The following is a 12,192-nucleotide window of genomic DNA, read 5'->3' as shown; positions in this document are numbered from 1 at the left end:
TGGAGTCTGAAACGGTAACTGCTACATTAAAGAGAGACTAAAGTAAGCAGACTGCACATGCAAGTGTAGCAGATATCTGGATAATTATGGCACGAACAGGTTTATTCACAGTCATACTCTATGCCTCTCTTTAGCGAGCTACAACAAGGCCTTGACACGGTTTCGCTCCGTGGCATCTCTTCTCTCAGCTCTTAAAGTGCAAAGCATAATGTCTGGCACCTTGTTAATGATTTGCTAGTTAAGCACAAGAGACAAGAGGAAGCAGAAAATCTGCTGCATATGGAAACACTATCATGTTATTTGTGGTAACAGTTAAATTCAGCAAGATGTGAAACCATAATTCACCTGACAAAAAAAAAAAGGACTTCTTGTAATGAGAGAAATAAAAACCTACATGGCAATTTAATTTAGTGTAGAATGAACACTTTTATATATTACTGTACAAGATGCAAATGAGATTTCTCCCCTTGAATAATCATCCATCTAAAAGGATGAACCTCACTGGGAGGTAATTACACTGCTCTCATCATTAAATAACCTCTGCTCTCTTTTACAATCCTGTCTCTCTCTCTCTGCAAGTCCCCCAAAGCCTTTCTCTTATATTCACTGACAATACACCTCCAGGCCAGTTTAATACAAGGTGCAATGATAACCCTCACAGAACATAAATACACACTCTCCCAACAGCAAGGAAAAAAGATTTTAACCAGCCTTTCTTATACACCTTTCATCCTTAATATGCATTATTGTGTTCCAGTTGATAATAACGAGGCCTGGTGAACCAGCAGAGATGTGAGAATGCTGTGATGAACTTCTTTGTTCTTCACTTAATCTGGCAGTAGGTAGAGATAGGAATATTTTATACGGTGCCATTTTTATTAAACCAGCTTCATAGTTTCCTTAGTTCAGGGGTGTTTTAAGTGCAGCCTGGTGGCCATTTGTCACCCTTGGACTGATTTTGTGCAAAAATGCAATTCAAGAATGATATAAATTTGTCCCGTCCAGTACCAGGGGTTGATCCAGATGAAAGCTTTTTATTTGGGGTAAGAGTAAAATTATAAGCAACATGCTTTTTTTGTAATGGAAAGCACCAACTACAAGACAAAGTATAAGTGTTTTCATAACCAAGCTTTTACTGAAGAGTTGCCTTTTCAGTAAAAGAGACTTTTACTATTTTGAAAATAACCATTTTGAAAGAAAGTGACCCAAAACCTGTATAAAACGTGTTTAGTTGACCCAAAAAAATGGGAAAACTGGATGCATTTCTTTCAATTACAGCAGACCTGCCAAATCCTTTTTACATTTTTGGATCTTCAATGAACAACATCTCTTTACTACAAGAAAGGAATACATTTGCTTCATTTTTGTTTTTTATGTTATTTGTTTGGCCCATAAGGACTTCGGACTTGATGATTTTGGACACCACCGCTTTAGTTGGTCTTTTTCATTTGGGACTGCAGCTGCTATCACAGGAATCTTCCCACATATGTTGTTTTATCTAGAAACTCGTTTTACATAGGTATAAAAGTGAAGAAGCACATTTTGTGAAACATGAAGTCTTGCACTTCATGTTTCAGAAACATGATGATGTAAACATTTTTCATACTGAGCATGTGCTGGGATCAAGGAAATTAAATGTACAAGACAAAACAACTCACATTTGCAGAGTTATAGCACTTTTTCCACAGTTAATAATTACATGATATAATTGGAATTGACTTAAAAAATAAGCTCAACTATTTATCTATTTTTTCGGCCAGAGTACTAAGAAAATAATAATAGCCAATAACCATTGACATCTAAATCAACAAGAATTACAAAACCAAATTTTAAAAAAGGGTGTGTTGTGTATTCAATACATCAGTGCAATCTGTGTATTTTATTAAAATTATTAAATTATATTCAGGTATTAAGTATCTAATCCAACAATCCTCTCTGTTCACTTAAAAATATTAAGGTCAAGACCTCTAAATTTTATCCATGGAAAACCAATAAATTTAAATTGAGAAACCTCTTGGCAATAGTGACATTATCTCCAAAATTCAGTCAACACCAATGTGGCGCTGTGCCATTACAAATTTTGCAGATCGGGCTGTTTCATTACCATTTACTGGTAACCTAAAATAACAATGTTCTCAAATACTTCCTACAGCATGGATGCTTCATGTAATTACAGCTAAGGCGCAAAAATGGCACCGCTGCAGGTGTTTGGCATTGTTTCTGGCATCACTTGTCTCACAGTTTTAACATTCCCAAATCATCGCCAGCTGTCACAAAAAAAAAAAAAAACACAATCCTTCACTCAGATCAAAGAATGCAGACTGCTGTTTCAACTGAAGAAGCCCTGCGTTGTTTCAAAGCACATCTGTTAACAAAGAGAGCGACTGGGTTCAGAATAAGTGACAGCACATTTTTATTTTGGCTTAGTTATCGACTTAAAAAGATGGATTCTGAGGTAATACATAGATGAGAGGAAAAGTGGAATGCATTTGTTTGTTTATCGGGCAGATGTGCGCAGCAGATCTAATCAATGGCAAGTTTGCGTTCTCCTACCGAGCTGCTGATATGTCTGTGGCGGATGAACTAGACAGCGAGACTTCCCTGAAAGGAGATGATTGTCAGGACGTCCGCTTCTCCTTCTACTGATGAGGACAACTGATGGAAAAAGTGGGATATACTGAGAACTACAGAGGAGAACTATAGATGGGTGATATGCAGTTTTATCACAATACCTGTGGTGCGAAAAAAATAAAAGTGGTGATCATTTTCATTCTGTCACTTCATACAGTCAAGACGCTAACAAACACAAGAACTCTTCAAAAAAGAAAACTCATGCATAAAAAAGAATAAATAATAATAATATAAGATAATAATAATATAAGAAATACAGTGCAATTAACTCCCTTCAGAAGTCATTGAATTAGTAAATAGACTAAACTTGTTTGAACTTGAATGGCATAAATAAAGGTATTCTTTCCTATAAAACTATAAAATGCAGGCTTTTTACAATCTCACCTCTAAGAAGGCTGTAAGAGATGGTTATTCACAAGCAGCATGGTTTCTATAGTATTTGCTTTATTTTAGTCTAAAACTCAGGACACTTGGCATCGTTATGGAGATAACCACAATCCTGAAATCAGTTTTGGAATAAAGTTGGCTGAAAAATGGAGTGGATGAAATAAAACGGCATCACTATTTGGAGACTGCTTGACTTCTATCGACTTGCACATTTTTTTCATAATACAGCTAAAAGATAATCTTCAGATTACTGGTTGTATTAGACAAACTTGGGAGCAGAAGGAAAAGCTGCATGAACATAAATAGACAGCAATGGACTGAAGTCCCAGACTCCAGTGTGAGGACTTCAGAGTAATACCTAAAACAGCAACCCTGTTCATTCACAAAAGACAGTGCTATTCCAAAACTCATTATACTAGTTGTCAGAGGAAGGTCAGCAATGTGACATGGTGCTCCAAGCTGCCTGAAGGAATTTAGTATGGATCACCTTCTGCAACATGCAGAGCTCAATTTGGCCTGTCATCAGGCACGAAGAGGCAGAAATGCATTACCAGCCCGCATAATATGCTTTATTATGGAGCTTATATGCCAGATCACGTTGCTTCTGGGCAATATGAGGAGCAATTACAAGGGCAGGAATGACTAGCTGGTGTGTGTGTGTGTGTGTGTGTGTGTGTGTGTGTGTGTGTGGGTGTGTGTGTGTGTGTGTGCGTGTGTGTGTGTGTGTGCGTGTGTGTGTGTATACACAAACACACCTGCCAGCCTCTACCTCTCAAAGCCATTAAACTACTAATGTGTTATTTTCAAAGTCGCATCCATTTTTAAAATGTTATCGCCCCTTGGACATGCACCACTGCTTACTGATGATCTTCAGTACAAGGACATAATCCTTATCTAGGAGCCTGTAAAACATTAGTGCTTTAATACTCACACAAATGGTGATAGAGTTCTTCTGAAATAGTATCACACACAGCGTTGACTGCTAGTCCCCTTTAGTTTTCTGCTGCGCTGTCAGAAATTGAAGTTTCAGATCACAACATTTTTTTTCGACCAAACACAGCTTGAGTAAGTACAAAACTCAATTCCGAAAATGTGATTTTATTTATTAAAAGAAAAAGCTATCCAAGCCAACCGAGCCTTCTGTGAAAAAGTAATTGGAGCCAAAACATAACTGTTTGAGCCACACTTGGCAGCAACAACTGCATCCATGCAATCAGAAATTAATTATCTATTTATTTATTTTTTATTGCTGTGAAGCTATTTTGACCAACTTTTCTTTGTAGACTTATTTTAATTCAGCTTCACTGGTGCAACTGGAAGCATGAGTCCCTTGTTTAAGGATATCCTTCTGAATTTTGATCAGATTCAAGTATGAACTTGTCAAACTTGACCATTTGTCAAACTTTAGTTTTTTTTGAGGCATTAGGTCAGTAATACTTTTTGGTTTAAACTTTCCCATTTTTGCTCAGTCTTCTTTGATGTTTAGTCAGTGAATACTGATCTTAAGTGATGCAAGTGAAGTCGTCAGTTCTTCAGTTGGAGTTGTGTTTTTTTTTATGCCCACCTCGATGAGTCCCTGGCAGTAACCAGTGACTCATCATTATTGATGGGTACTGAAATTGCACCAATAGTGTGGTGAATCAAACTTAGAAGAAATTATGTATCAAATAAACTCTTCCTCTTCCTGTCTTCATATCTTAACTACTTTACGTAAAGGTGACTTATTATGCTTCCTTGAACAGGTTAAGATAGGTCTATGAGGTATACAGAACATGTTTATTAAATTTTTTTGCACCAAACTCTAGAAACTCTAAACTCAGTTCTTTACAGAAGAAGTGTAAAAGGGTTAAACCTTTTTTTTATGGCACTATGGTAGTCATTACACTTTCTGCAAAAATTCCAGACATTGGCAATAGCTTTAATACATATGGATAATGTCTTGTACTTCAAAGGATTTAGTGTAAACTGACACCAAAATCGATGAGGCTTTTCCATTAATGAAGCCATGCATTTAGAATAAAACTCCAAAGCGCCCCATAACATTGGCAGGAGCTGGCTTTTATGCTCCACCTGGAAATCCAGCATTTAACTCCAACCCTGCTTTCCCCTAACACAAGATAGAAATATACTGTGTGATTTCAGATAAGAAAACAACACAAAAGGCTAAATCAAATATTCATTCAGAGTTCCCCATTGATTAGTAATCTCCAGTTTTCATTTTGCCATCGTCCTTCCTTCCATCTCTTATTCCCCATGCTCTCTTGCTCCCTGGTTCTATCGGCATGCTCTTTTCGATGTAATCGTTCTGTGGATGTGCAAAGAAAGAGAGGGGATGAAACCTTAACAAAGACACACTGCTATTTACTACATTGACGGAGTCGATGCTTATCTCTCTGTTTTCAGGAAAATGTTTGTGTACTTGTGCATGTTTGTTCATTTGTGTTCCTTCTTGTGCTTTTATCCAAAAAGGAATACAATCACATAAATAGTGATTCAATTTTCTCCTTTATCTTTTAGATTTGGGTCAATTTAAGATTGTACTGCACAATCAAAATGACAGGTTCAGGGAGTCAGAAGAAAATAATGGCTATAAATGATTTGCCAAAGAAGCTGGTCTGCTGGGAGCTTACTGCACCCTTGTTCTTGTTAGCACTGCGAGTCTGAAGGATGTGGATTTGTGTCTGGCCTTTGCTCTGTATGAACATGTTTCCTGATTGTTGAATCACAACACACCCAAACACACGCACGCAGATGCACACCAGCTAGGCTGATCTTCTGCTAACAGCTTAACAACTAATAGGAAGGACTACAAATCTTTAAATTGTTTTGTCTTCCAGTCTCTATTCATATACAGAATAAATCTGTAAGTCATTAATGTAAACAAAGGAGTTCTTCATGAAACAGAATGACACACAAATTATACTTGCTTATCAGGCATTACAGAATAGTTGATGTAACCAAAATGTAACACTTGTACACTTGAGTATTGCACCGCTTAATCAAATGCATAACAACATAATTCAAGTATTTATTTATGTCAGCTGTGATTTTTTTTTATTTTTTTGCCTTGTATCAATGAAAACCCATAAATTAGTTTTCTCTAATTCATATATTATATGAGACAATAAAAATATATTAAAATATTCACATGTCCATCTTATTTACTCAAAGCTCCACATTGGAGGAGAGTCAGTCCCCCAGGTTGAATTGGTGACTGGCTTTATTTGCCTATGTTATAGAGTGGTGTCACTGAGAATGCATTTGCTTTATCTGATTGTTTGATGTGCAAAGTTTTCTTATTGAAGGGTAGTTGAGAGAATAATGCAAGAAGAAATGACAAATTTACTGATATTTTTTAAGATGAGCTCTCCATTTGGGCAGTAAGATTGTAGATTATCACTTGTAGCCTAATTACAGGTAGTTGGAATTTGGAAAAAATTGAAATATCATTCAAATACTGTGTTTTATGGAATGGGGTATTGTGTTTTTTTTTTCTTGGTTTGGTTGTATTGAAGCCTATCTGATTCTCGAAACTGAGTTTGTCAACTGTAACTAAAACACTAAATACTTAGCAATGAACAAAACCTGTACATTTTTTCATTCAGAAACAAAATGGTGCTTTATCTGTGATGGCAAATGAAGCCCTCTGTTCCTCTTTGAAACCAGCGTTATTTTCCACTGCCAAGAATTAGGCCTCATACTCTGCTCACATATTATTGCTATTCCTCTTATTCTGCCTTCATTGCCCATGTTCCCTAAGGTAATTACAAGGAGTTTCAGACAGTGGTTCTGGAGACATGGGATTCTCTTCCAATCAATATTCTCCAGATCAATTGCTGTAGACTAAACTAAACATGCTGCCTCAAAAGAACAGAACAATTAAAAGTCAACACAAGAAAAAAAAAAAAGAAATCTACAGGCACTAACATGAATCCCCTCATGCACACAAAGGCATAACCATACATAAATTACATGAATACCATAGAACAGACGTGAATGGCATATTCCACTCACATGCATGAGGCAATGTGCTCATACAGTGGAAGGAAAAATGGACAAAAGAACAGATTTGCATGCATGCACATAGAAGTGAACGATGGCCCCACAGAGCATAAAAGGCAAGTATCACATTGCAGAAGTAGAAAACCTACACATACTGAAAGCATGAATCATAAAATAATTACCATTTTTCCAAGCACATATGTAATTTGCTGAGCATTTACTCCACAATTAAATTAATTAAAACCCTAGTAGCAAAACCTTTCAAAAACAAAGAAATTGAATATACAGTATATATGGATAATGATAGTCTTTTGAGTGGTTTTACGTTTTGTTTGCCACTATCAGTACAAGATTAATATGCTCTCTCCAATAGATATTTTCTACATCCTTAAGCACATAGTTTGATTGTGCACCAATACTTTAATATAATTACCTTGAATTGACATCATTGCCCTGTTGTGGGTGAACTAACTGCAGACATAGTTTGGGAAAACATGTTGACAGATAATCATTGCATTGACGTTAATCCCCAACAAGTTAAATGGATCCTGATGCTGATCATAAGGAGAAAACTGAGTCCTCACAACATTTGAAATACTAATATAAAGTGAGCTATTCTGGTAGTGCTGTTGGTGAAAACTTGTTCACATGAGATCAGGATTGAAGAAAACAGGTTTATGAATCTGACAAGAATTTGAATGTTTTGAGTCATATTTGTTGTCAGAAGGAGTCGTTTGCTTGTGCCTGTGTTTTATGACAGAGCATTTTCAGATTCCCTCATAGGGTGCTGGTCTGGTAGGTCTCTTGTCAGACAACATAACTCCCAACTTCCTCCTCTCCAAAAGTAAATCTCCATATAAAAGTTAACTTATTGAACTCAAATCTGAGCTGAAATCTTTACTACCACTACTTATATTTGGGGTGGTTATTATGTAATCCTTTCTTTCATGCCATGGCTCAGCATTCCAGACATTTTTCTCTATTACTTTTTTCTTGATTTCCGTGAAGGAAATGATAGTAGCCAATATGAGATACAAAGCTGAACATAACTGTAAAGGGAAACTTGTAAAAATGTAAAGCTGATCTGACAATATAGTAGGAAAGAGGATGATAAGTGTGAGTTGTTAAAAGCTTAATACCATGTCAACACAGGGTGGACCTATGGAATCAAATCAAGTCACTGCAAAAGGGCAAACCTTCATTCCAAGAACAACACATATTTTGATGTTTTCTATTCAAAGGATCATGCCATAAAATTGTACAGAAATTCATAAGGAATTTCTTCCTTTTGAAAATGCAGAAATGTTGTGTATGTCTGTGCATCCCATGTGTACATATATTTATGTCTGAGCTTATGTCCCATTAGCATTACATGCACACACACACACAAACCACACATCCTCATCAGAGTATGAAATGCCAGAAGGCTCAAGTGAAATTCCCAAAATCTTAATTGGAGTAAGTAACAACAAACCAACATTTACCTGATGTTCTAACAGTTTCTATGGAAAATATTTTCATATGACATCACATAAAAGCCAATAAATGACTTGCTTCATACAACTTAAGCAATATATAATAAACAGCATAAACACCTATTAAAACTTCATTCTTAAATAGCCGGTTTTCTTTTATACATGCAAAGGCACATGTACTGCACATGTGCACAGGTACACAGAGACAGTGAACTTTATGTTCTGGCGACTGAATGCCTGAAAGTCTGTAATGTATTGCTGAACCCTGCATATGCGCAGCTGGATGCTGGGAACATACTCTTATATGGATCTAAATATAGGAACTCTACTCTTTCTGTGGGTGGACACTCTCTGAGTCTCTCCCTTTATGTCTGACTGACTCAAATACACACAGACACAAACATATCACTAAACACTCAAGGTTATCACAACTTTGGTCTCACTCAACTTGCACAAGGGTGTACACGCGAGTGGGTGTGCATGTGTGTGCCTCATAAGGGACTCTATTTGAAGTAGGGCAGGCTGGAGGAAAGTGGGGCGACAGGAGGGCGGGAAGTGAGCCCAGTCAGAATATCAATAATGGATAAACATGTTGCCATCAGGAGGGACTGAAGGAGATGTGGAGAGAGTCAGAGGTCCTGGGAGAAAGGGTACACAGTTAGGACGGAGGTGTAAAAGAAGAGCAAAGAGTTCGACAAATTACTAAGTGGTGAATGACAGTAAAGGTTTGTTAGTGTTTTTAGTACTCTTGACATTAGCTTAGCAGTCTTTTACTCCACAAAATCAAGGTAAAGACTGTTCATGCCAACAGTCAATTCTGATTTATCTTGTAAATGATTACCGATGCTGTAGTAATATTTTTTTATATCTATGGTTATGTGTGTCAGAATTCAGTCTGGAAAGCAGCACAAAATAAGATGGGTAATGTTAAAATAATTGCATAGGAATTGTGAACAGGTCCTTATGTTAGCTTAAGTATAACTAATCATCTAAAAGTAAGAAAAGTAAAAAAAATTCAATACCAAATACCTGGAGTTCGGACCAATTAGATAAATGTAGAAAAAGCATCACTCTTGTCAGATCTGTAGGTAACAACCCTGACCAATGAAGCTGCACAGACCAATGTGTCTGAGGATTACCACCCCATACATTACACTTGGTAGGTAGCTTATGCATTGACGCCTTGACACCTCTGACATGCAGCAAAGGTCAACGAGCCAGGACTCTAGCCTGTGATCTGTACTTTACTCCTGCACCACCTCTGTTATTCCACTATATTCAGGAGAACATTTACGCTGCCAGTTGATACCCAAATACCTAATCTTGTGTCATACTTGTGCAGTGACAAAAATGACGCACTAATATGTCTTGTGCTTGTCACAAGCAGTGATGTTTTTCTGTCCTTCAGTAAATTCACTGTATTGTGTGGCCCTGATGCCTACCCCTTAATTGTACAGCACCATGGACCTACCGACCCCAAATGAATAGGGCCCAGGATTGGCCGGTAAAAGCAGTTTACAATAGAAACAGACAATATTGCATACTAACCTTGCCAAACCGCATAGTGGAAATAAAGCATTGGACTCCTGTAACAGTATGAGATGCTGGAATAAGATCTGGGGTTGACTAAATATAAAACTGCATAAAACTCACCAGTTGTGACAGTCTCTGGTAATGGTGGTGATCTTGCCTGTAATTGTGACAGTTTGAGCCCAGATCTTGAGATGAAACTATGAAGGCTTTAGAAAAAGCTGAGGTAGCTTGAGATATTACTGAAGTTCAGTGGTCTTGTGATTTGTAGTCATCAAAAATTCGGAGGCAGTCTTTGGAGGTGTGAGCTTCTAAACATGGGGTTGGGGCTATCGAAAATAGAGAGATTACACAAGCCATTGAGCCTGTCTCTGAAGCTATTTCCTAAAGTACTGTTGAGGCTGGATGAGTGGCAACGGGCATAACATAAAGAGGCATATAGACCATGGAGGTAATGTATGGAGTGGTAATCCTCAGACACTGAAAATATGTGCAGACATTTGGAATCATCACTAACTACATATGTTTCCGTTGGTTAATTTAATCATCTAAAGGTTTAGCTAAACATGGACAAACGTTAATACAAAATACTTGAAAGCCTGACCAAGAAGCTACATACCGATAAAGTAAAAGTAGGCACACTGTAAGCAGATCTGCTGCTGATAACAAGTAAGTGACTTAGTTTCAGTGAGAACTCAGAAATGAAATAGCCCAACTTGACAGCATGGAGGACAACCTGATGAGTGAGTGAGGTTTGGCTGGTGTTCCAGAAGCAATGCACATCAACGAGGAGGAATTATGAGGCAACTCAGAGGCATGTCGTATTTATAAAAAGAGGGAGAACCTGGAACAGAACCTCAGGATTGACAGCTGTTTAGAGTTAAGGCATTATATGGGCCCCTCGGCTGTGGTTGTGGTCATGAAGATCTCTATATGTAGCAGCTTGAGTCCAGGTTTTTGTGGCAGTGGCTTTGGCTGAGGAGACAGCTGAGTTTGTGACCATTAGGTGATCTTGGGTGGTTATTTGGAAGCTGACAATGTGGAGTCCAGAGACTGCTGGAGCAGCCGACTGATAAAGAGAGATTGATCTGGTAGAGATAGTATCTAATGCCAACATGAGCTGCTGAGGCCACTGCTAAAGACATCGCTGAGGGTTATATTGTGAGAACAGCTACAACATGAGGCATGAGGAGATATAGACTTTGGATGTATTGCATGGAGTAAGAATCCTCAGAGACTGAAGAGGTATTAGTGTTCGGACCACTGAAGGTTGAAGAGGCACTGGCACTCACTCATGGAGATGGAAAAGGCATTGGTGCTTGGAACTTCATAGACCAAAGATGAAGTTCAATTGGAGCAGACCTCCCACTTAAGGCCAGTCTAGAGCCCTTGTGGTGCCCCACTTTTTCTCACCTTGTATCAAGAATTTTAACATACCTGGCCTGACAGAACATCAGTGCACTTAGAGGGTCTCTCCAGCAATTCCATCATTTTGCCAGATCCTTTTGTGATGTTTTGCTGTATGTCACAGAAATGCAGGAAAGAGGGAAACAGGCAGGTCAAACACATGGAAGTTAAAACATTAACTGAATAAAGAGAAAATCAATGTGGAAAATTGTGGCAAGTGGTGCTTTTTCTCTATTTTGTCCCTTTTTAAGTGAAGTATGTGCAATTCAACCATTTCCATCCATATGAACCCTTACTGTGATGGTAATACCTTTGTAATCTCCTGGTCCACTTTTCACAAAGACTTTGAGACTGATAGCTAGGTTAGGGGAAGTGGAGGAGGGTCTGGGATGAGAGGTTGGGCGTGGGTAGTGTAGGGGTAGTTTGAAAATGAAAGAAAGTGAGGCTGAATTTAGAACTTTGGTATTTTTCATATTTAAGTTGGCAAAGCGGTGTGAAAGGGGAGCCATCCAGCAGTGTTCCAAATCCATTTAGCCTGAGGTAAATGATGAAAATAGGATGCGCGGGGCTCTACTCTGCACGCCATTGTCACCCCTGATTCATATTTATGCAGCCTCTAGCAGAAAATCAAGTAGGTGTATGTCTTGAAAGTGTGTAAGAAGTTCTGTTTGCCTGTGTCCAGCTGTGTGAGCAAGAGGGGAAAGAAAGAGAAGAGAACGTTCAGAGGTTTTCTCCTAAAGGGCTCACTTTTGTATAAATT

This window comes from Xiphophorus maculatus, chromosome 6 (genome assembly GCF_002775205.1).
Source record: "Xiphophorus maculatus strain JP 163 A chromosome 6, X_maculatus-5.0-male, whole genome shotgun sequence".
Taxonomy (NCBI): Eukaryota; Metazoa; Chordata; class Actinopteri; order Cyprinodontiformes; family Poeciliidae; genus Xiphophorus; species Xiphophorus maculatus.
The sequence above is the reverse complement of the archived record's forward strand: the minus strand, read 5'-3'. Positions refer to the sequence as shown.